This window comes from Thalassophryne amazonica, chromosome 12, assembly GCF_902500255.1.
Source record: "Thalassophryne amazonica chromosome 12, fThaAma1.1, whole genome shotgun sequence".
In the NCBI taxonomy this organism is placed as follows: domain Eukaryota; kingdom Metazoa; phylum Chordata; class Actinopteri; order Batrachoidiformes; family Batrachoididae; genus Thalassophryne; species Thalassophryne amazonica.
In genome coordinates, this window is record NC_047114.1 from 21,858,251 (window position 1) to 21,882,224 (window position 23,974).

Genomic DNA, 23,974 nt, shown 5'->3' on the forward strand with positions numbered 1-23,974 from the left:
AGACCCCAAAGAGGCAAATTTCCAACACCACAATATCCCTTTCAAGTGATTCACATGGATTATATACAGCTGAGTAAACATGAAGGGAAGGAATTTTGTTTAGTCATAATTGATGCCTTCTCAAAATGGGTAGAATTGTTCCCTACAAAACATGCAGATGCACTTACAGTGGCTAAGGCATTGTGCAAAGACATCATTCCACGATTTGGAATACCAGAAACAGTGTATTCAGATAATGGAGCGCATTTTGTTAATACAATAGTGCAATACGTAGGAGAAGCGCTACAGGTCAATCTCAAAAATCATTGTGCTTATCATCCACACAGTGCAGGATTAGTGGAAAGGACAAAGGGCACAATAAAAATAAGATTAAGGAAATGTATAGAAGAGACAAAACGAACCTGGATTGAATGTTTGGACCTAGTAAAATTGTATATGAGAATAACACCAACACCATCAGGGTTAACACCATTTGAGATACTTTATGGATGACCATATCGTCTACCAATTTTGACATGGATACTAAAACAGCAGATGAGGAACAAACATTAGCAAATTTTATGAAAAAGACATTAACACAGAAAGAGATAACTTAAACACATTTACTGCCGAATAATTTTGATCTTCCACAGGACGGCCTTCCAGTAGTCTAGCCAGGAGACTGGGTGTTCATCAGAGTGATTAAGAGGAAGAACTGGTCCAGTCCTCATTGGGAAGGTCTATACCAAGTGCTGTTAACAACACCAACTGCAGTAAAGATAGCGGAGAGATCAACGTGGATACATCACTGTAAGATACAGCGTGTGTTGGCTGCCTCCACAGTGTAAGGGGAAGTCTGGCTACAAAGGGAGTCTATTTAATTAGCAATAGATTGTCTCAATGCCAGTGAAGCAGGGAGATCCTTGCACTATTAGGTGAGGTGGTTAACAACACTGTATCCTAGCAATCATGACTGAACTACAGCAGACCCCGGAGCAGCGTGCTCAGCGCCGCCGCTGCCGGACTGTTGGTAGGGCAGCCGGTTGCGTTGTGATCTTAGTGTGTTTCGTGCTCCTCGGATTCCTGGCCTGGTGGTTGACCCAAGAATTGCAGCTCACTGTGGACCGAGCCAGAGAACAACGCAAGCAACGTCAGAAGAGGTTTATTCATAATGTGAATGAGACAGATGGACACCCTCATATATACCATACTAATTTGTGGTACAGAGATGTTCATTTATTGGCTATGGAATTACGTTACTAATTGTTATGTTTGTTCGCAAATACCTATATCCTCAACACACCCAGCTCTGATGGCTAAACCGTACCCTGCTAGGGTGACAGAATGTCTTATCATACGGATGCATAATCAAACTGTATTTCGGGGGCAGCAGTTCTCAGCAAATCTGATAAGATGTAACACCACTTGCCTCAGTGCAACCACTTATATGATAGGGATTTCAACAGAGGACGTACAAGCGTGCCCAAGTGCTGCTCCATTGACTAGACTGAAGGGAAACGCAAAAATATCATCACGTTAAATTGTCATCACAACGGCCATTCCCAATTTGCTTTTACGGGACAGGGAATAAAACTGTAGGTAAAATTAAGAAACGTCTGTGTACCCAAACGTATGTTTTATCAAATAATTTAAGCCTAACCAAAACATAATATGTGGATGGTACTTATCTTCATCACATTGGACGGGGATGTAATTATACAGGCTCCTGTCCATGGGGAACGGATGAATCATGTGCTTATGTTAGTAAGTTTTTGCTACCACCTGTAAATGGTACTCCGGTGTATGATGACATCTATTGGCTTTGTGGTTCCAGACTGTACATGAGTCTCCCACCAAATTGGGGTGGTGTGTGTGCACCTACCCAGGTGACTGACCATACATATGTGGTAGTGCCAAGGACCTCCACAGAGAAGAATGGCAGCACCAGACGGAGGAGATCGATATACCCAGATGTGTTACCACATGATCACATGTGGGGCTCGGATGTACCAAAGGACCAAAAATTGTGGTCTGTAGGAGATAAAATAGCACATTCATTGTTCCCCTGGATAGGAGTGGGAAAAAAAAAAATTCATTAATGATTGAAACACTGAATTATCGATTGGGTCTGTTCATGAATGTAACTGAAAAAATAGTAGCAGCTCAAAAACACTGAAATAGATGCTTTACGTACCATGATGAACCTCTTAGTGAAAATCTCAAGAAAGAAGTGCTAAGCTAGGTGATAACTACTACTATATGTTTAACAGGCGATAAACAGGTGGGAAATGTTAAGGATTTTATATATATATATATATATATATATGTTATCACTGTTAAACATTTGTACCTTTGTCTTCTTTCTTATGAAAACGTTATTGTGCTGTTATGCACCTGTCTTAAAAGTAACCCTGAGAATGTATTTGTTATTCAACTCTGTTTTAGCATGCTGGGGTCAATCTGAACTGGGAATGAAGAGCTGGATGTACTTATTATTATTATACAACTTGTTTTTGTAGCCGCTAACGACTGGGAGTGAAGCATGACGGGGTCAATCTAAACTGGGAGTAAAAGAAGTGAAGGTTGATTTGACTGTTGTGATGTGATGCTTAGTGTGAAGACCAGGACACTCCAGGCAGATGCACAACAGCTGATAACTGCAACAGACGAACGGGATGTGCTGACCTTCGACGATAAGAGTAAAAGAAAGAAACTGTTTTTCCTTACAGCTGCACTTATTGATGTATGTGTTTATGTTACGGGAAGAAACTTGTCTTGCGTTGTCCCCCCCCCCCCCCCTTAGGACAAGTTTCATGATGTAATGAGGGCTTCTCTAATAAAAAGAGCGGGAGCACAGGCCAGACTTTAGTGTAGCCTTGGTGTACAGCCTGGCCGCACTCCGCGCGTGATTAATTTGACTTTCTGTCTCACTGGTGTTTCTTGACTCTGTTTGTCTTATCAAAGGTTTTAAGAATGTTTGGAGGAGAAAATACCCAACAGGAGTTGTACAGTCTGATGGCCTGAGGGCCAAAGGTGTTTTTCAGTCTTTCAGATGTCACATAATGTAATAGCCAGTGGTGTCCAAAGACATTCCAGAAAGGGCCAAGAGGGTGCAGGTTTTCTTGGCAGCCACTGACTCCAGCAGGTGATTTCACTGATGAACTCATCCCATCTGCTCAAAGTAATGTTAATCATTGATGTCAATCATCATGAATGAAATAGATGAGGAAGAGATGGAGGGTGAACTCTGTGATAATGAGCACTGTAACCACTTAAAAGTATAAGGAGCATTGGTAGGTCCATCTACCCAAAAGATCACAAGAACAAACATTCTGTCACGTGCTGAGCACACAAATGTTTACTACAGATGAACAGGCACATAGACCTTTGGATTCCATGTGAAGTGGAAGGTGTCACAGCACAGATAACACATGTCAAGATTATAATTCTGTGTGGGCACGTCAGGTGTGTAGAATGTTGACTTCAAAGCTAATGGAAAAGCTCAATGAAAACACTCAAGTGTGTCAAGCTAAAATTTTAATTGATTTAATTTTATATCGCACCAAATCACAACAAAGGTGCTTCACACAAGCAAGGTCGAACCTTACCAACCCCTAGAGCAAGCACACAGGTGACAGTGGTAAGGAAAAACTCCCTCTGATGATTTGAGGAACAAAGCTCAAGCAGATCAGACTCAAAGGGGTGACCCTCTGCTATTAAAGGCTGTGCAGGCACTGTGCAAAGGGAGGAACACAGCGCTCCCTTCCACTCTGGTGTCACCGACCAAACGGTCCCCCCTAAAAATCGGTGCGCCCTGCCTTCACTGCACATGCGTCATCAGCCGCAGTATATCAGATATCTGAAGCTTTTGCACAACAATCAGTCTGTCTCATCTACCTGTTGTCCACATACGCTTTGGATGCCATCGTGCAGTTGTGGATGAGGTAATCTGGCTGCGTTCTGACACAGCTGACCACGCCTCTTTCCCTACTGACTGCGTCCGATTATGGAAATATTTACCGTGTCGGGCTGGTTCCTGCACATTTTTGCTATGTATGATGGGGGCTTAACAGTTACATGGTTTTTACAAAGCTGAAGAACCAGAAAACAGGAAATTAAAAAAATCATGACATAATAACAAAAGAATATGTATTTGATATTTGATGAGAAATCCACCCAAGCGGTTATGTGACATGCAGGGGTCATCCAGCATTGCTCACACCGTCAGTGGGCCTGTTCCCTCGGCAGAGTCCATTCCATACGCAGACTGCATAGAAGTGATTAAAAAGCTGACACGTGCTAACAAGAAAGCAGAATCTTACATAACTGTTTCACTTCCTTGTTCATTCAGCTGTGTCATCCTGTGAAGTTGACTATCATATCTTCGTAGACTTTGTCCTAAGTTTTGGCATAATCTTTGGAGTACTTGATAGGAAAGTGCAGTGGTCAAGTGGTTAGTGCACTTAGTTCCAGAGAAGACAGTTCCTGCTTCAAGATCACCCCTGCCCATTTTCTGTGTAATATGTAGTTGTGTCAGAAAGGGCATCCAGTGTAAAACTTGTGTCAAATCAACATGCAGATGTACATCAGAATATGTCTTACAGCTGAATCTGCTGGGACAAATATATATATATCCATGAAAGATCTTTGAAGGCATAGTCTTACTAATCTGAAGTTTATTCTCATATTTCATTTTCAGATGCTTCCATATCCTTTTTTGGGCACAGGATTGCACCTAAATGAAATAATTTAGTTTCATTCTACCTGTTTTCACCTGTAATATCGTGATTACCAGAAAATATTAAATATAAATAATAAACTAAACAAATTCAATGACTTGGGCAGCAATTTTCTCCCACCTTCCTTGCTCTGTTGCAGCTGAAACAGTGTTGTGTAACCTTTTTGTGTGGTTGCCATGGTGAATCCCAATATGGCGTCACCATTAACATTGAGTTTTGTGCACACTCTTAACTCAGAGTGAACCTACTGTGTTGATAAAGCTAACTCCAATCAGTCGTTCTGGAAGTGGTGGGTGGGGCTTGTGTTAAAACAGACATTAATCCAGGTCCTTCTGTATCCGTATCTGATGATACATTCAGAAATTTGGTTTATTTTACAGCTGAAAGGTTTTGTGTTTCCAAAAAGCTCAGAGTTTGAAAAACAGCAGACGACAGTGAGAGAGAGAGAGAGAGAGAGAGAGAGAGAGAGAGAGAGAGAGAGAGAGAGAGAGAGAGAGAGAGAGAGAAGCTCTAGGGGCAGAGTGCCAATGAAAGAAAAGTGAAACTTATTCACAAAGTTTTTTATTTAAAACAGCAGGTCTGACCAATCAATCCAGGTTTAGGTCTTGTTCAAACAAGACAATTACATGTTATATTGTTTAAAAAGAAAAAATAATGCAATCATACTGAAACTGTTGAAAAAAAAAATAACTGTCAGGATGACAGAAAAAATTGCCTGCTTCACTGGATTAAAAACTACTGTCATTTTTGAAGCGTAAATGCTATGTCAATTAAATATTGTGTTAACATTTTCAACGTTATTTAAGTTATTAACTTAGGCTTTGACAGAAATATGTAACATAACTTTTATCTTACAAATATTACATGAATACAATTTATTATTCTTGCATTCAATGAGTCTAAAACCACTGCCAAGAGTGTTTTAGTGGTATAAAACCATATAGCTTGATAAGCTATGAACGGTGATCACATATCTTACCCGGATCTAAAATGGTCCGAAAATAATACATACGCATAATATATACGCAGGGTAAAAATACCGTGCGCATATATGTGCGTGTGTGTATGTGTGTGTGTGTGTGCGCACGCATATATTCGGCCCCTAACCGTCACGTGACACCCACCCGCTCAGACATCATTACATATGTGTTAACTGCCACAATATCTAACAGCAGTGCTCAGAATAGTTCGGAGTTGGATGAGTTTGGAGCAAAATTAACAACTGGACAACATTTTCACCTCTTTACAGTGAGGTAAAACTTTTTGGGGGCAATATTCAGACCTTTCAAACTGTTTTTGGGTGTTTTCTGACTTAACGGTCAAAACCTGTAAATGTTCATGTATTCATCTCAATACATTCATCTCCTGAATTATATACACAGGTATTATACCAAAGCGTTTCATTACTTATGCAACCCATCATCTTGTCATTTATATTTTTAATTAATTTCTATCAAGTTGTAGAGATTTGCTTTGAGTTTAAGGAAGATCATTTTAGATTTTTTTATTTTTTGTATATTTTGTATCTGAAATGGCATAAATAAATTAAAATGTGTGAAATACCAAGTGTTCCAATACTTTTGGAGGGCACTGTAGATCAAGGTGAGCACTGATGTCAGCAGTATCTGGAAGTCAAAGAGCTACATGGTTTCTCTGCTGCATGAATTCTCAAGTATTGGATAAAATTTTATCTCTTACACACAACGCTGCTAAATGGCTTGAACTTGTGCATGAATTCTCACGTGTCTGTTCAGATCACTTTTACGCCGAAATCTTTTCTCACACTCTAAACAGCCAAATGGTTTCTCCCCTGTATGACTTGTCATGTGCGTATTCAAATTACATTTATATCGATATCTTTTATCACACTCCGAACAGCTAAATGGTTTCTCGCCCGTATGAACTGTCATGTGCTTGTTCAGATTACATTTATGTCTAAATCTTTTACCACACTCACAACAGCCAAATGGTTCAAAACCAGTATGAATTCTCATGTGTGTGGTCAGATCACCTTTATGTCGACATCTTTTACCACACTCAGAACAGGCAAATGGTTTTTCCTTGGTAAATCCGCTTCTTTTATCTTCTCCTCAAATACTGCCTTTTTTCTCCTGCCCCACTTCTCATGTCTTGAGTAAGCGAAGCAGTAGAAGATTGTTTTCTTCTCTTCAATGGTCCAAGTAACAGTGGTGTATTTTCGTAGATTTCTTTTTGGCCTTTGAGGCTGTTGCTGCTGGAGTCCAGGATCAGAGCTATGCTGATCTGATGGGTTATCCAGTTGAGTGCTCTCGCAGGGGAGATCATTCCCTGCAGCACTAAGAGAAGTTGCACCATTACTTTCCTCACACACCCTGGTGCCTAGGCGTGATTTGGGGACCTTTTTATCCTGGGAGACATCCGGCCAGTACAATTTGCCATTTTTCGACTTTTCCATATTTGCTTTGTGGAGTTTTTAGCTAGGGTTCGTTTTCACTGAATGTCCTCATACAGAGATCTCTACCCGCAAACCCTCTTCACAGTGGGACCGAGGACATTTGAGGCAAATGTCCAGTAGGAACTCCAACCCACTTTTTTTCCTCTGTATGAATTCTTTTGTGTGCGTCCAGAACGCTTTTATATTGAAATCTTTTACTACACTCAAAACAGGCAAATGGTTTTTCTCCTGTATGAATTCTTTTGTGTGCTTCCAGAACATTTTTATATTGAAATCTTTTACCACACTCAGAACAAGCAAATGGTTTTTCCCCTGTATGAATTCTCTTGTGTGTATTTAGATCACCTTTAAATCTAAATCTTTTACCACACTCAGAACAGGCAAATGGTTTTTCCCCAGTATGAATTCTCGAGTGTGTGTCCCGAACACGTTTATAGAGAAACTGCTTACCACATTCAGAGCAGCCAAACATTTTCTCTTCTCTTTGACTTGTCACGCCTTTGTCCAGATTGGCCTTTTCTGTGCAACTTTTACCACAGTTAGGACAGTTCAAGAGTTTCACACTACCTTGACTTTTCTTGCGATGCTTTGAAAAGATTGTGTGATCAAATGCTTCTCCACATTTAGAACAATTAAACTGATTCTTAGCAATATTACAACTGCTCTCACAAACTGTTGTGAAAGTGTAGGTACACGGACCCACAACAGGGGGCGCAATGAACGGACAATGGAGAAAAGTAAAGAACAAGTTTTACTGTTGTGAAAAGAGCACAACTAATACAACAATCAATAATTTGGAGGTGTAAGCTGAAATCTGCTGGTGTTGTGTGGGCAGGCTCGAAGGTAGGAGACGTCCGTCCTAGTCGAACCGGAACCACCCAGATCTCCTCTGCCACCGAAACCCAGAAGTACTGGAACCGCCAAGTCCCGAATTCCCAGGTGGCCACTGCCTTCGCTCGTCGGATCCGGTACTGCTGGCGGGAAAGAGCACAAACACACAGGTAGGGATGCGACCGCACCCAGTAGATGGAGAGGGGCGAAGCCGCCTCCACCTCTTGTTACACAGAAGCAGGAAAGGTGAGTACTTATCTGAGCAAGTTGCTTTCTGTAATCAGCTGTCCTGAAAAGGTTTAGCAAGGTTTATCTTTAGTATACGTTTGCAGAGAAGGATTACCTTAAACTCAAGGCGATATCTCGGCACTGAGGTGGAGACGCCGTCCTACTGATATACCTCCGTGCTGAGTGGAACAGCTGTGTCCAGTGATGGGTGACAGCTGTCACCCAGGCTGCTCCCATAAGGTGGCAGCGCCCTCTGGTGCCTGGAGCCCGCACTCCAGGCAGGGCGCCCTCTGGTGGTGGTGGGCCAGCAGTACCTCCTCTTCAGCGGCCCACACAACACAAACAGTGGCATCACTGTTTGGCATGTGGTTAAATCCTGAACAAAGTTCCCTAAAGTGCTTCCCCTCACAATTATCGTCAGTCTCAATTTTAGAACTATCTGGACTGCAAACAGTAGCATCAGGTTGTAAGCAACTATATGAACTCAAGTCACCGCCTGGCTGTGGTCCATCATAGTTCTCTCCATCATCTTGTGCAATTTGTTTTTTGTGTGCAGTTGAGCTGCTGGGTAGAGATTCTGCCTCTGTGTTCTCTTTAGTTTCACTTTGATGATCCTGTAATAACAGCGGTTTTTCTTCATTTTCACTTTTCAAAGGGACAGCAGTGTATGGTAACTTTGTGACATCAGAGTCCTCCAGTTGCTGAAGTTGCCGTCCCTCCTGATTTGTCCCGAGTTCCTCTTGTTCTTCCTTAATGTGTGTAATTAACTTTTCTTCTTTACTCACCAACAGCTGCATCATAGCTGTGAAGAAATAAATTAATAATATCAAGAACAACATTAATCGCAAGAAAAGGTAAAGCAGCAGAATGCTGACTGTGACCAGAGTGTCTATATACTCAGTGGACAAACCCCGTGCGACATCACCCATAGGTTTTCTATAGAGACCCAGAAGAGCCAATATGAAGCCCATATCGGGGCGTCACCATGTTGTCTATGTCACGACGAACCCATATATGGACAGAGATGTGGAGTGTGTGTCACCGTGTGTGATGAAAGAAGCCTGAACAGACCGCTATATTAAAGTCCAAACCAGCTAAACTAAACAGCCTAACCTCAGTTCAGAAGTTTATTCAATCATATTTTTGGGGACTGTTTGGTGGTTCTCATAAGTTATGGGCCACTTATTTCCTTAGTAATCATGCCTTAATAGGACTTAATGGAGCAAGCTACAGATTGCTGCTCAAAGTGCTAACCTAGTTAGCATACAGCATTAAATAAGATAAGGATTTCACTCAGCATGAATATTGCAGCAGGGATGTCTTACCCGAGGTATCACCAACCTGCAGCTCTTTAACCCTTCCGTGGGAGCTCCCTGACTCTGTGACTGAATCTTATTTATTTACTAGCGCATTGCCTGTGGGGATCCACGGGCTGTAGATTGGGTATTGTTTCTAAAATAGGTAGCTGATATTTTTCAAGGATAGTAATAAATTATACAAAGTTTTTATAAAGATTTTAACCGAACGTGCAGGAAATTAAAATGAGAAAGTTTTGTGAATTTATTTAATATTTGGCACATTTAAGTTGATGTCATGTTTTACAGCTGGCAAGGTTGAGATATTTCCTTTGTTCAGAGCTTGTGTGCTTACCAGGGACTGAGTAATGACATCAACACCTACTGTTCACGGTTGTTCCCTAATATCCATAATTTCTACAAAAATATTAGTTCTATCAACTGTCCATTTTCGTGGCCTTCATCCTTGACCCAAAATGCATAAGCATATCAAACGGCAAATGCCGGCTCTCCCCAGTTTCTCCGTGATTGCAGTTACACCCACACATGTATACACGGAGGCCACTTTGCTTTTAATATATAGATTTTTTTTTTCCCCATCAGAGTGACACTGTAACATACCTGTAATGCCCTTGCAGCCAACCAATCACACACAAAGGACAGAACTTTGTTTTTGGACTCAAATAATACATTCTGCTGAACAAGCTTCAGTGCATGTAAGATAGAGCAAAGAAGAAGAATTTTAGTGTGGAGTGACATGTTTAGACTATAAGGCTGCAGCTATGTTATTTCAAAGTGAGTTACCTATTATTTTGTTATTTATTTTCAAAAAATATGGGGAGTCAAATAAGCCTGCATTGTTTTGTTTGATTTTGTTGTGAAAGTGTAAGTACACGGACCCACAACAGGGGGCGCAAATGAACGGACAATGGAATAGGTCAAATAACACACTTTACTGTTGTGAATATGCACAACAAGTACAACAGATTACAATAATGGACAAAGTCAAATTCACACAGGTGTCGTGTGGGCAGGCTCGAAGATAGGAGACGCCTCTCCAAAGTAGAACCGGAACCACACGGTTTCCTCCGCCACCAGACCCCGGGAATACTGGAGCCGCCAAGTCCCGAATTCCCAGGTGGCCACTGCCTCCGCGTGTCGGACCTGGTACTGCTGGCGAGGAATAAAGAACAATTAAAGGAGGGCGCGTTCGCACCCAGGAATCCGAACGGCAGGTAAGCTGCCTCCACCTCTCGTTGGAAAGTTCTGCAATCACTCACAAAAATCACAAAAGTTACTGTCAAGCAGTCAGCTGAGATTATTACCTTCTCGGTAGAAACGATATCTCGGCAAAGAGGTGGAGACGTCGTCCTGCTGATATACTCCTGCCGATCAGATGATTGGTAACAGCTGTTGCAGGTGATGCGTGACAGCTGTCACCCTGGCTGCTCCTGTGAGGCGGCTGCGCCCTCTGGTGGTGGGCCAGCAGTACCTCCTCTTCTGGCGGCCCACACAACAGGACCCCCCCCTCAACGGGCGCCTCCTGGCGCCCGACCAGGTTTGTCCGGGTGGCGGCGGTAGAAATCGGCCAGGAGGGCCGGGTCCAGGATGAAGCTCCTCTTCACCCAGGAGCGTTCTTCAGGTCCGTACCCCTCCCAGTCCACCAAATACTGGAAGCCCCGGCCCATCCTACGGACATCCAAGAGCCGGCGCACAGTCCAAGCCGGCTCGCCATCGATGATCCGGGCAGGAGGTGGTGCCGGACCGGGAGTACAGAAAGGTGAGGTGTGATGGGGCTTAATCCGGGACACGTGGAAAACGGGATGGATCCGCAGTGAGGCCGGAAGCTGAAGCCTCACTGCGGCTGGACTGAGTACCTTGATGATCTTGAACGGACCGATGTACCGGTCCTGCAGTTTGGGGGAGTCCACTTGAAGGGGTATGTCCTTTGTAGACAACCACACTGCCTGCCCTGGCCGGTACGTAGGGGCCGGGGTCCGCCGACGGTCTGCATGAGCCTTCATCCTCATCCGGGCCTTCAGCAAGGCAGAACGGGCGGCACGCCACACCCGACGGCACTTCCGTATGTGGGCCTGGACCGAGGGCACACCGACCTCTCCCTCAACCACTGGAAACAAAGGAGGTTGGTACCCCAGACACACCTCGAAAGGGGAGAGGCCGGTGGCTGCCGACACCTGGCTGTTATGGGCGTACTCGATCCAGGCCAGATGGGTACTCCAGGCCGCTGGGTGCGCGGCTGTCACGCAACGCAGGGCCTGCTCCACCTCCTGATTGGCCCGTTCTGCTTGCCCGTTGGTCTGGGGATGATACCCGGATGAGAGACTCACCGTGGCCCCCAGTTCCCGGCAGAAGCTCCTCCAGACTTGCGAGGAGAACTGGGGACCACGATCCGAAACGATGTCCGATGGTATCCCATGCAGCCGGACGACGTGGTGGACCAGGAGGTCCGCTGTCTCCTGGGCCGTCGGGAGCTTCGGGAGGGCCACGAAGTGGGCCGCCTTGGAGAATCGGTCCACTATCGTGAGGATGGTGGTGTTGCCCTGGGACGGCGGGAGGCCCGTGACAAAATCCAGGCCGATGTGGGACCAGGGGCGATGGGGCACGGGCAGCGGCTGGAGCAGTCCCGAAGCCCTGCGATGGTCAGCCTTGCCCCTGGCGCAGGTGGTGCAGGCCTGGATATAATCCCGGACGTCGGCCTCTAGGGACGCCCACCAGAAGCGCTGCCGGACAACTGCCACGGTTCTTCGCACCCCTGGATGACAGGAGAGCTTAGAGCCGTGACAGAAGTCCAGGACTGCAGCCCTAGCTTCTGATGGGACGTAGAGTTTGTTCTTCGGCCCAGTCCCGGGGTCCGGGCTTCGTGCCAGGGCCTCCCGGACGGTTCTCTCTACGTCCCAGGTGAGGGTGGCCACGATAGTGGACTCCGGGATGATGGGTTCCGGTGGATCCGACAACTCCGTTTTGATTTCATCTTCATGTACCCGGGACAAGGCATCCGATTTCTGGTTCTTGGTCCCGGGACGGTAGGTGATCCGGAAGTCAAAACGGCCGAAGAACAGTGACCAGCGGGCTTGCCTGGGGTTCAGCCGCTTGGCGGTCCTGATATACTCCAGGTTCCGGTGGTCAGTGAAAACCGTGAATGGCACGGACGTTCCCTCCAACAGATGTCTCCACTCTTCAAGAGCCTCTTTCACCGCAAGGAGTTCTCGATTGCCGACGTCATAGTTCCGTTCGGCCGGGGTCAACCTGCGGGAAAAATAGGCACACGGGTGAAGGACCTTATCGGTCCTCCCGCTCTGGGAAAGCACAGCTCCTATCCCTGAGTCCGAGGCGTCCACTTCAACCACTAACTGGCGACTAGGATCGGGCTGCACCAGAACGGGTGCAGACGAGAAGCGCCGTTTCAACTCCTTGAATGCGGCATCGCAACGATCCGACCAGGTGAAGGGGACTTTTGGTGAGGTCAGGGCTGTCAGGGGGCTAACTACCTGACTATACCCCTTAATGAACCTCCTGTAAAAATTTGCAAAGCCGAGGAACTGTTGCAGCTTCCTACGGCTCGTGGGTTGGGGCCAGTCTCTCACCGCCGCAACCTTGGCCGGATCAGGAGCGACGGAGTTGGGGGAGATGATGAACCCCAGGAAGGACAAAGAAGTGCGGTGAAACTCGCACTTCTCGCCCTTCACAAACAGCCGGTTCTCCAACAACCGCTGCAGGACCTGACGTACATGCCGGACATGAGTCTCAGGATCCGGAGAAAAGATGAGGATATCGTCTAGATATACGAAGACGAATCGGTGCAGGAAATCCCGCAAGACATCATTAACCAATGCTTGGAACGTCGCGGGGGCGTTTGTGAGGCCGAACGGCATGACCAGGTACTCAAAGTGACCTAACGGGGTGTTAAATGCCGTCTTCCATTCGTCTCCCTTCCGGATCCGAACCAGGTGATACGCATTTCTAAGATCCAGCTTAGTAAAGATTTTGGCTCCATGCAGGGGGGTGAACACGGAATCTAATAATGGCAACGGGTATCGGTTGCGAACCGTAATCTCATTCAGCCCCCTGTAATCAATACATGGACGAAGTCCGCCATCTTTCTTGCCCACAAAAAAGAAACCTGCCCCCATCGGGGAGGTGGAGTTCCGGATCAGCCCGGCAGCTAATGAGTCCCGGATGTAGGTCTCCATTGATTCGCGCTCAGGTCGTGAGAGGTTGCTGGACGGGAACTCAGCGCCTGGAACCAAATCAATGGCACAATCGTACGGATGGTGCGGGGGAAGGGTGAGTGCCAGATCCTTGCTGAAGACGTCAGCAAGATCGTGGTACTCAACCGGCACTGCCGTCAAATTGGGAGGGACTTTGACCTCCTCCTTAGCCTGGGAACCGGGAGGAACCGAGGATCCTAAACACACCCGATGGCAGGTTTCGCTCCACTGAACCACCACCCCAGACGGCCAATCGATCCGGGGATTGTGCTTTAACATCCATGGGATGCCCAAAATCACGCGGGAGGTAGAAGGAGTTACAAAAAACTCAATCTCCTCCCGGTGGTTTCCAGACATCACCAGAGTTACTGGTGGTGTCTTGTGTGTGAGTAAAGGGAGGAGGGTGCCATCTAGTGCCCGCACCTGCAATGGCGTAGGAAGCGCCACCAGAGGGAGCCCTACCTCCTTTGCCCATCTGCTGTCTAGCAGATTCCCTTCTGACCCCGTGTCCACCAGTGCTCGGGCTTGAAGGGTTAAATCCCCGCTCAGGATTGTGACTGGGAGTCGTGTGGCAATTTGTGTGTGTCTCACTTGAATGTCTTGGCCCCCTCTTAGCCCAGTCTCTAAGGGCGAGTGTTGACGTTTTGGCCGTTTGGGGCAGTCTCTCTGTGTGTGCTCTGTTGAGCTGCAGAGAAAACACTCTCCACGGATCAGCCTCCCCATTTTGGCCCTGTGCGTTTCCCTAACAACGTCAACAGGGGGAGCTGTTGCCCCACAAAGCGCTGCGGCTGTGGAGCGTGGGGAGGGCGGCCCCTTTTCGAACCCGGAAGGGAGAGGGGCGGCGCGTATCCGGTCACGTCCTTCGCCTCGCTCCCGACGGCGTTCCTCTAACCGATTGTCTAATCGTATAACGAGATCAATAAGCCCGTCTAAATCCCGCGGTTCGTCCTTGGCCACCAGGAGCTCCTTCAGGACCAACGACAGTCCGTTTACGAAGGCGGCGCGGAGGGCAGTGTTATTCCAGCCGGACCTCGCAGCCGCGATGCGGAAGTTGACTGCATAAACAGCTGCGCTCCGGCGCCCCTGTGTCATTGACAACAGCACAGCTGAAGCGGTCTCTCCTCTATTTGGATGATCGAACACTGTTCTGAACTCCCTCACAAACCCATCATATGTCAGAAGGAGCCGTGAATTTTGCTCCCAAAGCGCTGTAGCCCAAGCGCGTGCCTTGCCGCGAAGCAGATTAATTACATAAGCTATCTTACTAGCATCAGTCGCGTACATGACGGGACGTTGTGCGAAGACGAGCGAACACTGCATAAGAAAGTCCGCGCATGTCTCCACACAACCCCCGTACGGCTCTGGAGGGCTTATGTATGCTTCAGGGGAAGGTGGGAGGGGTCGTTGAACGGCCTGTGGAACGTCACTGTTACGCACAGGGTCGACAGGAGGGAGAGCCGCAGCAGCGCCCTGAGGGCGCGCTTCCACCTGCGCGGCGAGAGCCTCCACCCTGCGGTTAAGGAGGACGTTCTGCTCGGTCATTAAATCCAACCGAGCCGTGAAAGCGGTGAGGATCCGCTGCAACTCACCGATCATTCCTCCTGCGGACGCCAGTGCGCCCTGTTCTTCCATTGGCCGTTCAACAGCCGGTTGACGCCCCACGGGGTCCATGACGTTGGCCGAGATATCCTGTTGTGAAAGTGTAAGTACACGGACCCACAACAGGGGGCGCAAATGAACGGACAATGGAATAGGTCAAATAACACACTTTACTGTTGTGAATATGCACAACAAGTACAACAGATTACAATAATGGACAAAGTCAAATTCACACAGGTGTCGTGTGGGCAGGCTCGAAGATAGGAGACGCCTCTCCAAAGTAGAACCGGAACCACACGGTTTCCTCCGCCACCAGACCCCGGGAATACTGGAGCCGCCAAGTCCCGAATTCCCAGGTGGCCACTGCCTCCGCGTGTCGGACCTGGTACTGCTGGCGAGGAATAAAGAACAATTAAAGGAGGGCGCGTTCGCACCCAGGAATCCGAACGGCAGGTAAGCTGCCTCCACCTCTCGTTGGAAAGTTCTGCAATCACTCACAAAAATCACAAAAGTTACTGTCAAGCAGTCAGCTGAGATTATTACCTTCTTGGTAGAAACGATATCTCGGCAAAGAGGTGGAGACGTCGTCCTGCTGATATACTCCTGCCGATCAGATGATTGGTAACAGCTGTTGCAGGTGATGCGTGACAGCTGTCACCCTGGCTGCTCCTGTGAGGCGGCTGCGCCCTCTGGTGGTGGGCCAGCAGTACCTCCTCTTCTGGCGGCCCACACAACAGATTTATTACAAAGTATGTCTGCAGTGTATTTTTTCTCCTTTTTAATAAGTTTGCCATTTTAATTTGTTCTAACAACTTAAAAAAATAAACAATAAAATGCAAACACTTTTCTTGAGAGTAGTTCTGTAATTTCAGAAATGCAACATATACAATACTAAATAAGAAAAACTTCAGACATGTAAAATACAAATTAAAATAAAATGCTGCACTAATCCCAGTTTTTACCTGCATTAACAAGGACTACATTTAGTCAAGTCACTCTTTTTCACTGCAGAGTGGTATCTTAAAATCCCAACACCTGATTTATGCCACAGAGTTATGGAGTTGTACAACCCCTGGCAATAATTATGGAATCACTGGCCTTGGAGGATGTTCATTCAGTTGTTTAATTTTGTAGAAAAAAAAGCAGATCACAGACATGACACAAAACTACAGTCATTTCAAATGGCAACTTTCTGGCTTTAAGAAACACTATAAGAAATCAGGAAAAATAATTGTGGCAGTCAGTAACGGTTACTTTTTAGACCAAGCAGAGGGAAAAAAAATATGGAATCACTCAATTCTGAGGAATAAATTATGGAATCACCCTGTAAATTTTCATCCCCAAAACTAACACCTGCATCAAATTAGATCTGCTCATTAGTCTGCATCTAAAAAGGAGTGATCACACCTTGGAGAGTTGTTGCACCAAGTGGACTGACATGAATCATGGCTCCAACACGAGAGATGTCAATTGAAACAAAGGAGAGGATTATCAAACTCTTAAAAGAGGGTAAATCATCACGCAATGTTGTAAAAGATGTTGGTTGTTCACAGTCAGCTGTGTCTAAACTCTGGACCAAATACAAACAACATGGGAAGGTTGTTAAAGGCAAACATACTGGTAGACCAAGGAAGACATCAAAGCGTCAAGACAGAAAACTTAAAGCAATATGTCTCAAAAATCGAAAATGCACAACAAAACAAATGAGGAACGAATGGGAGGAAACTGGAGTCAACGTCTGTGACCGAACTGTAAGAAACCGCCTAAAGGAAATGGGATTTACATACAGAAAAGCTAAACGAAAGCCATCATTAACACCTAAACAGAAAAAAACAAGGTTACAATGGGCTAAGGAAAAGCAATTGTGGACTGTGGATGACTGGAAGAAAGTCATATTCAGTGATGAATCTCGAATCTGCATTGGGCAAGGTGATGATGCTGGAACTTTTGTTTGGTGCCGTTCCAATGAGATTTATAAAGATGACTGCATGAAGAGAACAAGTAAATTTCCACAGTCATTGATGATATGAGGCTGCATGTAAAGGCACTGGGGAGATGGCTGTCATTACATCATCAATAAATGCACAAGTTTACGTTGATATTTTGGACACTTTCCTTATCCCATCAATTGAAAGGATGTTTGGGGATGATGAAATCATTTTTCAAGATGATAATGCATCTTGCCATAGAGCAAAAACTTTGAAAACATTCCTTGCAAAAAGACACATAGGGTCAATGTCATGGCCTGCAAATAGTCCGGATCTTAATCCAATTGAAAATCTTTGGTGGAAGTTGAAGAAAATGGTCCATGACAAGGCTTCAACCTGCAAAGCTGATCTGGCAACAGCAATCAGAGAAAGTTGGAGCCAGATTGATGAAGAGTACTGTTTGTCACTCATTAAGTCCATGCCTCAGAGACTGCAAGCTGTTATAAAAGCCAGAGGTGGTGCAACAAAATACTAGTGATGTTTTGGAGCGTTCTTTTGTTTTTCATGATTCCATAATTTTTTCCTCAGAATTGAGTGATTCCATATTTTTTTCCCGCTGCTTGGTCTAAAAAAGTAACCGTTACTAACTGCCAAAATTTTTTTTCTTGATTTCTTACAGTGTTTCTTAAAGCCAGAAAGTTGCCATTTGAAATGACTTTAGTTTTGTGTCATGTCTGTGATCTGCTTTTTTCTACAAAATTAAACAACTGAATGAACATCCTCAGAGGCCGGTGATTCCATAATTTTTGCCAGGGGTTGTACAACTCCATAACTCTGTGGCCATGCAATGATGTTGATGTGTGCGTGGCCCTTACGAAGTTCTCAGTGGGTGCTGTAATGCAATTTAACACCGGAATAGTAAAGGGCGTGACATGGAGAACAAGACGGGACTTTCTTTCTGCCTGCAGTCTATGGTTCCTGGTTGTTTTTTTGTTTCGCCCCCTTTTCTGGACCAATTTGTCCTTCATGGAGCTCTGCTTCTTTATAAAGTCATATTCGGCTGGTTTTCCACAAGGGGTGCACAATTAATCACATCACAATCATAATCACAAATCTGGATCCAACATCATATAACTAGGGATGGGTATTAATAAGATTTTATCAATAGATACCATTATCGATTCCGCTTATCGAGCCGAGTCCTTATTGATTCCCTTATCGATACCGCTTGTGAATTTTCTGTGTACTAAAAGTAGGTTTTACAGGTTTTCTATGTCAACAACATTTTATTTAGTCTTGAAGTAAAAGAATATGAAATTGGTCACTGAATCCTTAAACTCTGGACCTAAATAAACACTACATGGTGGATCCTTGATCTCTGAACATAAATAGAAATAAACAAAATCTGTAATTTTTGTCAAAAGCATTTCCTTTCAGACATTATTGGCATGAAAGTCTTTCCATATATCTGAGCTGAGCTCTTGCAGCTGGCTGTGCTGCACATCGTCAGGATGTAATTCATAAAGAAAATGAAACATAAACTCTTAGGCATATGACACTGAATTTAGTTGAGAAATTTAAGGTAACTTTTTCCACATAACATTGTCAATTAAGTGCAAAACAACATTGTAGCTGAAATTAATTAAATCAAATAAAACATTATTACTTAAATCCCAATACTCTTTTGCACTTAATTGACAAAGTTATGCGGAAAAAGTTACCTTAACTTTATCAGTTAAATTCTACATTTTATTTCTTAGAGTGCAGGACGTCTCATTTTGGGAGGAAAAAAACGTTTTAGTCAATAGTAGTTTATTGTCTGTATTACAGCATTTGGAAAGAGGTGTCATTTTATTTAAAGCAGCAATTCATTTTGAAGTTATTAATTTTGACCAGACTGTCTCGGCAGACAGCCCGCGAAGCGTTTGGAGCTGTGCCAACGGAACGGAGAACGATTGTCGTTTCTTGACTGCAAGAAGACAAGAGTCCCAGTTAGTGACTTTAATCCACACAAAAGTGACTCACAATTGAAATATTTTAATGGCTTTGAGAGGGGTTAAGAAGCGGACCTGCCGCTTCTGAAGAGTTACTATTACTATTATTGGTGGTGTTGTTATTATTATGATTAATATATAAATAAAAATAAATTAAAAAGAATACAATTTTTAATACATTTGACTATTACGACAACAAATAACCTAATGGTTATTATTTGTAACCATTATTTATTATACAGACAACAAATGCACACAAACATGCTGAGATGTGAACAGCTAATGCTAACTTTAACATTGAAAATGCCATAGACATGCTATCGCATCAGCATCGGTCCTGTTTTTAAGTTATAAAATACATCTATCAACTGTTTCAGAAGACCATAACAGGTCGGTTTAACATAAAAAGGTAAATATTACTCACAGACATATGCTGTTTAGAGTTTTAGCGGGGGGAAATTAAGATGAAGCGAAATAAAACAAAGAACCAACAAGCCAGCAGATCAAAGCATTGCTTCATTGGTTCACGCTTCAAAGTGAAGGTCGCGCTGCAGAAGCGGTTGATTAGAGAGCTGCTGCCCTCAAAAACAATGGCTGCTCTGAAGGATCAATAAGGGAATCATTAAGCAAAAAGACTATTGATATTGGTGGATGGAATCATTTCTTAACGATACCCGAAAAGAACCAGTTCTCGATGCCCAACCCTACTCATAACAGCTAAACGTGCTAATGCTGTCAGCATCCGAAACTAAACCACACAATTATTTTATTCAATGCAAGTACTGCCATACAGATGTCTGTGATGATCCGTAAGGAGAATTAACCACACAACTGGCCGTATTATTATGGAAATTTGTAACAAAATGCTTAAAATAACAGACAATCTTTGAGCAATCGGTGCTCTGAGTCTCCACTAGTGACAACACACAAATGGTCACTGAAAGCAGCCATGCCCCTAATTATTAATATGTTTATGGCTTAAACTAAGCATCTTCAACTTTAAAAAAAAAATCATCCCCATACAGTTGTCAAGGAGAGTGGAACTAGGGGCTGTGGACAGTCAGAGTTCTTTCCTCTCAATCAAGCTTCACACACACTGTGATGAAAAGCGTGAGGAGTTCCACATATACTACTGGTATTTCAATTCCAATTGTGGCCATCAGGGGGATGTTTCTTAGAAAATGTGTATGACATGTCAACAAATTATCTGCATATCAAAGTGAAACTCGGCATACAATTAGGGTTCAACATTATGTCACGTTCAAATTGACATTGGGTCCAGTTCAATGCTTTACACATCTATCATTTTTAGTGTACAATGCACCAGAATAAACAAAAGACCACTCCATAGTCACATACAAGTATAATGTTCAAAGAGTTAACTAACCAGGGTTCAGAAGACTGGTTTCCAAAGCTGATCTGAGTGAGCTGAGAACTGATTTTTCTGGTTTGTTCTCTTCAGACAAAATGTCAGATTTTGACTCTGGAAAACCTGTAAAGAGAGAGAGGGGGAAAAAACAGCAATAAGAAAATCTCTGGAACACATCTGTAAATCACTGCAAGTAATTTTGAAAATAAAACATTTCTGACTGGAGAGTTTCTGGTCCAAATAGAAGTCTGGTTTTAGGTGAACAGATTTAACTGCACAGAATTAAATCAGTAAAACTGTCTAATCTGATTTACCACTAAGTTTGTCTTTAACAGTAACACTGTTGGTAGGTTCAGTTCTATACTGAGCAAATCATCAAATCAACAGTAAAAATACAACCTCAAATCATGAAAAACTTGGGACGGTATGAAAAATACAAATAAAAATGCAATGACTGTTATATTTACTTTGCCTTCTGCTTTATAGCAGACAGTGTGAACGAGCAATTTATGTTTTGTTTGGTCACCATTGGCTCCCTGTGATTGTAAAGGCAGATGTTATGGTTTTGTTGCAGACATATAAAGTTCAATGCCCCCACATATCTTGCTGAACATATGGGTCCTCGTGCACTGTGACCACTGGATGTAGACTTGCGCTGTGTCCCAAGGGTTATAAAGAAGTCAGCAGGCTTCAGAGCATTTTACTGCCATGTTCCTACATTGTAGAACAGCCTGCCTGTTTATTAGAAAGACAACTTCAAGTGAACTCTGGGGGCATGAGGTGATGCTGCTCTTTGCCACATCCACAACACCAAGGAGCCAGCTTGAGTCTGGATGACAGGCACTCAGGCAGACATCCCGATCCATTCCCACATCTCTAAAATAACCATCTATCTGCCACAGCCAGACTAAATGTAAGCGTTCTCTTGACCTTCTCCAGCTACTGGGGCCCTCAACACTCAGGCACCTGCATACTGGATCATGCACAGAGAAATGGGGCACATAGCCAAAATGCCATAGCCTACGCTCCCTCACACTGCAAGTGATACTCATCCTAGTCTCTCTTAATATCTGTTCTTTTGATGCAAAGTTATTCCAGCAGAATCCAAGGATCCTTCAAAGACATCCAGTCATCGGCTTAGGTCACTAGTTAGTGCCCAAATCTCATAAACATTCAGAAAGACAGGCATCACAAGGACCCTACATACTTTGACTTTCATTGGCCTAGAAAGATATCGGCATCACCAAACACCTCTGTCCAGTGACCTCATGACTCCACAAGCTCTTCCCAGACGTCCCTTGATCTCAAAGGCTGAGGACCCGGAGAGATGTACGTCACTGCAGAGACAAGTGAATGTCTCTAGAAGTTCAACTCTTTCACCATAAACAGATACAATTCTGATGGATGGTCCAAGAAGTCCGGAAAAGCCCAAATCTTAGCCTTGATCCAGGACAATCTCAAACCCAGACACTTTGATTCCTCACTCAGCTTCTCAAGTGCTGCAATCAGAGTATGCATTGATTCCACAAAGATCACAGCATCATTTGTAAAGTCATGGTCAGTAAACCTTTCCTTGCCAACAAAAGCACCTAAGTCACTGGTTTCCACAATTCTTCTCAATACCCAGTCCATGCAAACACTGAACAGTGTAGGCGCCAAAACACACTCCTGAAAAATGGCAGTTTTCACTGGGAAAAACTCAGTCTCTGCCTCCACTCAGAACAGCACTCGCAGTATCAGTGTATGCAGTATACTGGCTATGATGTCCAGTTGCGTCTTGGGAATTCCACAAATTCTCAGGCTGTTCCAGAGAGCGGCCCGATAAACTGAATCAAACGCTTTGCAAAAATCAACACAGGGTGCAAACAAGCACTGCCAATACTCACGTTTGCATTATAGGAGTACCCACAGGGCTAAAATATCAACAGCTGACTTCTTGAGTGTGAAGCCAGACTGTTCTGGTCATTGAGCAAGTTTCAGCATTTAGCTGAAAGCGAATCCTATTAGGAATGATCCTTGCAAGCACTTTCCCTGGCACAGAGTAGTGTAATACCCCTATAGTTGTTGCAATCCATATCATCACCCTTTCCTTTCCAGATTGGGAAAAGAAGCCCTTTCTTCCAAACTGTAGGGATGATGTCTCTCTTCCAGATAGAATGAAAAACTGTTTGCAATGCCAGAACAGCATCACACAGCCCACCTGGGGCAGCTCAGCTCCAATGCCACAAAGGCAACTTCCATTGAGTCTTTTAAGACTAGTCTGAAATCTCTTATTTTATATCTAATCCTGTTAGTTTTACCTTGTTTTAATTATTTTGCTGACTGTACATTTGAATTTTTTGGTTTTACTTGTGGATGTCTGGAGTTATGTTCAGCACTTTGTTGACTGTCTTCATTTAAAGTGTTTTATAAATAAATTTATTATTATTAATTATTATTAGCAACCTCATAAGTGCTTTTCAATGGCCAAGGACCCAGAGACATGAATGTCACTCCCCAAATAAGTGAATTTCTCCCCAAGTTAAACACGTCCATCAGATATATATATATACGTATATATATATAATACCTCTGAAGTGATTTAAGAGCCAGTATTTATAAGTCAGGCAGGTGGTGATTTATTTAGGGAAACTGAGCAAAAGTGGCAAAATCACAAAATTTAGGTGCTTGAATGATCATATTTCCGTGCGCCCTGAGTGAGCCAAAATGATTTTCATTAGTGTTAGTCTATTGGGTATGGACTCTCCAAAAACGTGAAAATTTTGGCAGCTGACTCAGGATGCAGCCCACAGGTAGTGCTGCAAATCGCTATTTTTTTGGAATTGTACACATTTTCACAGGGGAGGTGTGACCTGCGCCCCGAGTCAGCCAAGGTTATTTATGTGACGATAGATTAGGATCTCTTACTTTGATTTCAATAAAAATTTTGGCGGCTAACTTTGGACGCATAAGTATAGGAGGTGCTTTTTTGCCAAAATGCGAAATTACCACTTTTTCACAAAGTGATTTCTCCATGTGCCCAAAGTCAAAAATGATGAAATATGGCTCATATTGTCACTCAGCATCTCTAGTTTCAGTGGTAAAGAGAGTTTTGTGGCTGGTTTTGGTATTGACCCTTTTTGCACCATTTTTGCTGGACCATGTCACAGAGAGGCCAAATATGGTAAATTGGCAACTTCTTCCGATTTTCATGAAACTTGCAGAATTTGCTCCCATAACAGGGTAAAGGGCCTAAGTTTGAGTGCAGTGTGGCAAGCCATTCTGGCTGTAGGCTGCCACCTGGTTGCCAAATAGGAAGTAAACTGAAAATAATAAACAAGGTTTGGTTCTTATGAAAAATGTACACTTT

At 44.1% G+C, this 23,974-nt stretch overlaps 1 long non-coding RNA gene across 1 annotated transcript; it reads left to right on the forward strand.

Annotated features, from left to right (window-relative positions):
• The first annotated feature begins 691 nt into the window (after positions 1 to 691).
• LOC117521638 lies at positions 692 to 23,766 on the forward strand. The gene is made up of 3 exons (XR_004564008.1): positions 692 to 702; positions 17,161 to 17,171; positions 23,651 to 23,766. It is a non-coding gene; the product is annotated as an uncharacterized LOC117521638 (long non-coding RNA).
• Positions 23,767 to 23,974: the final 208 nt, after the last annotated feature.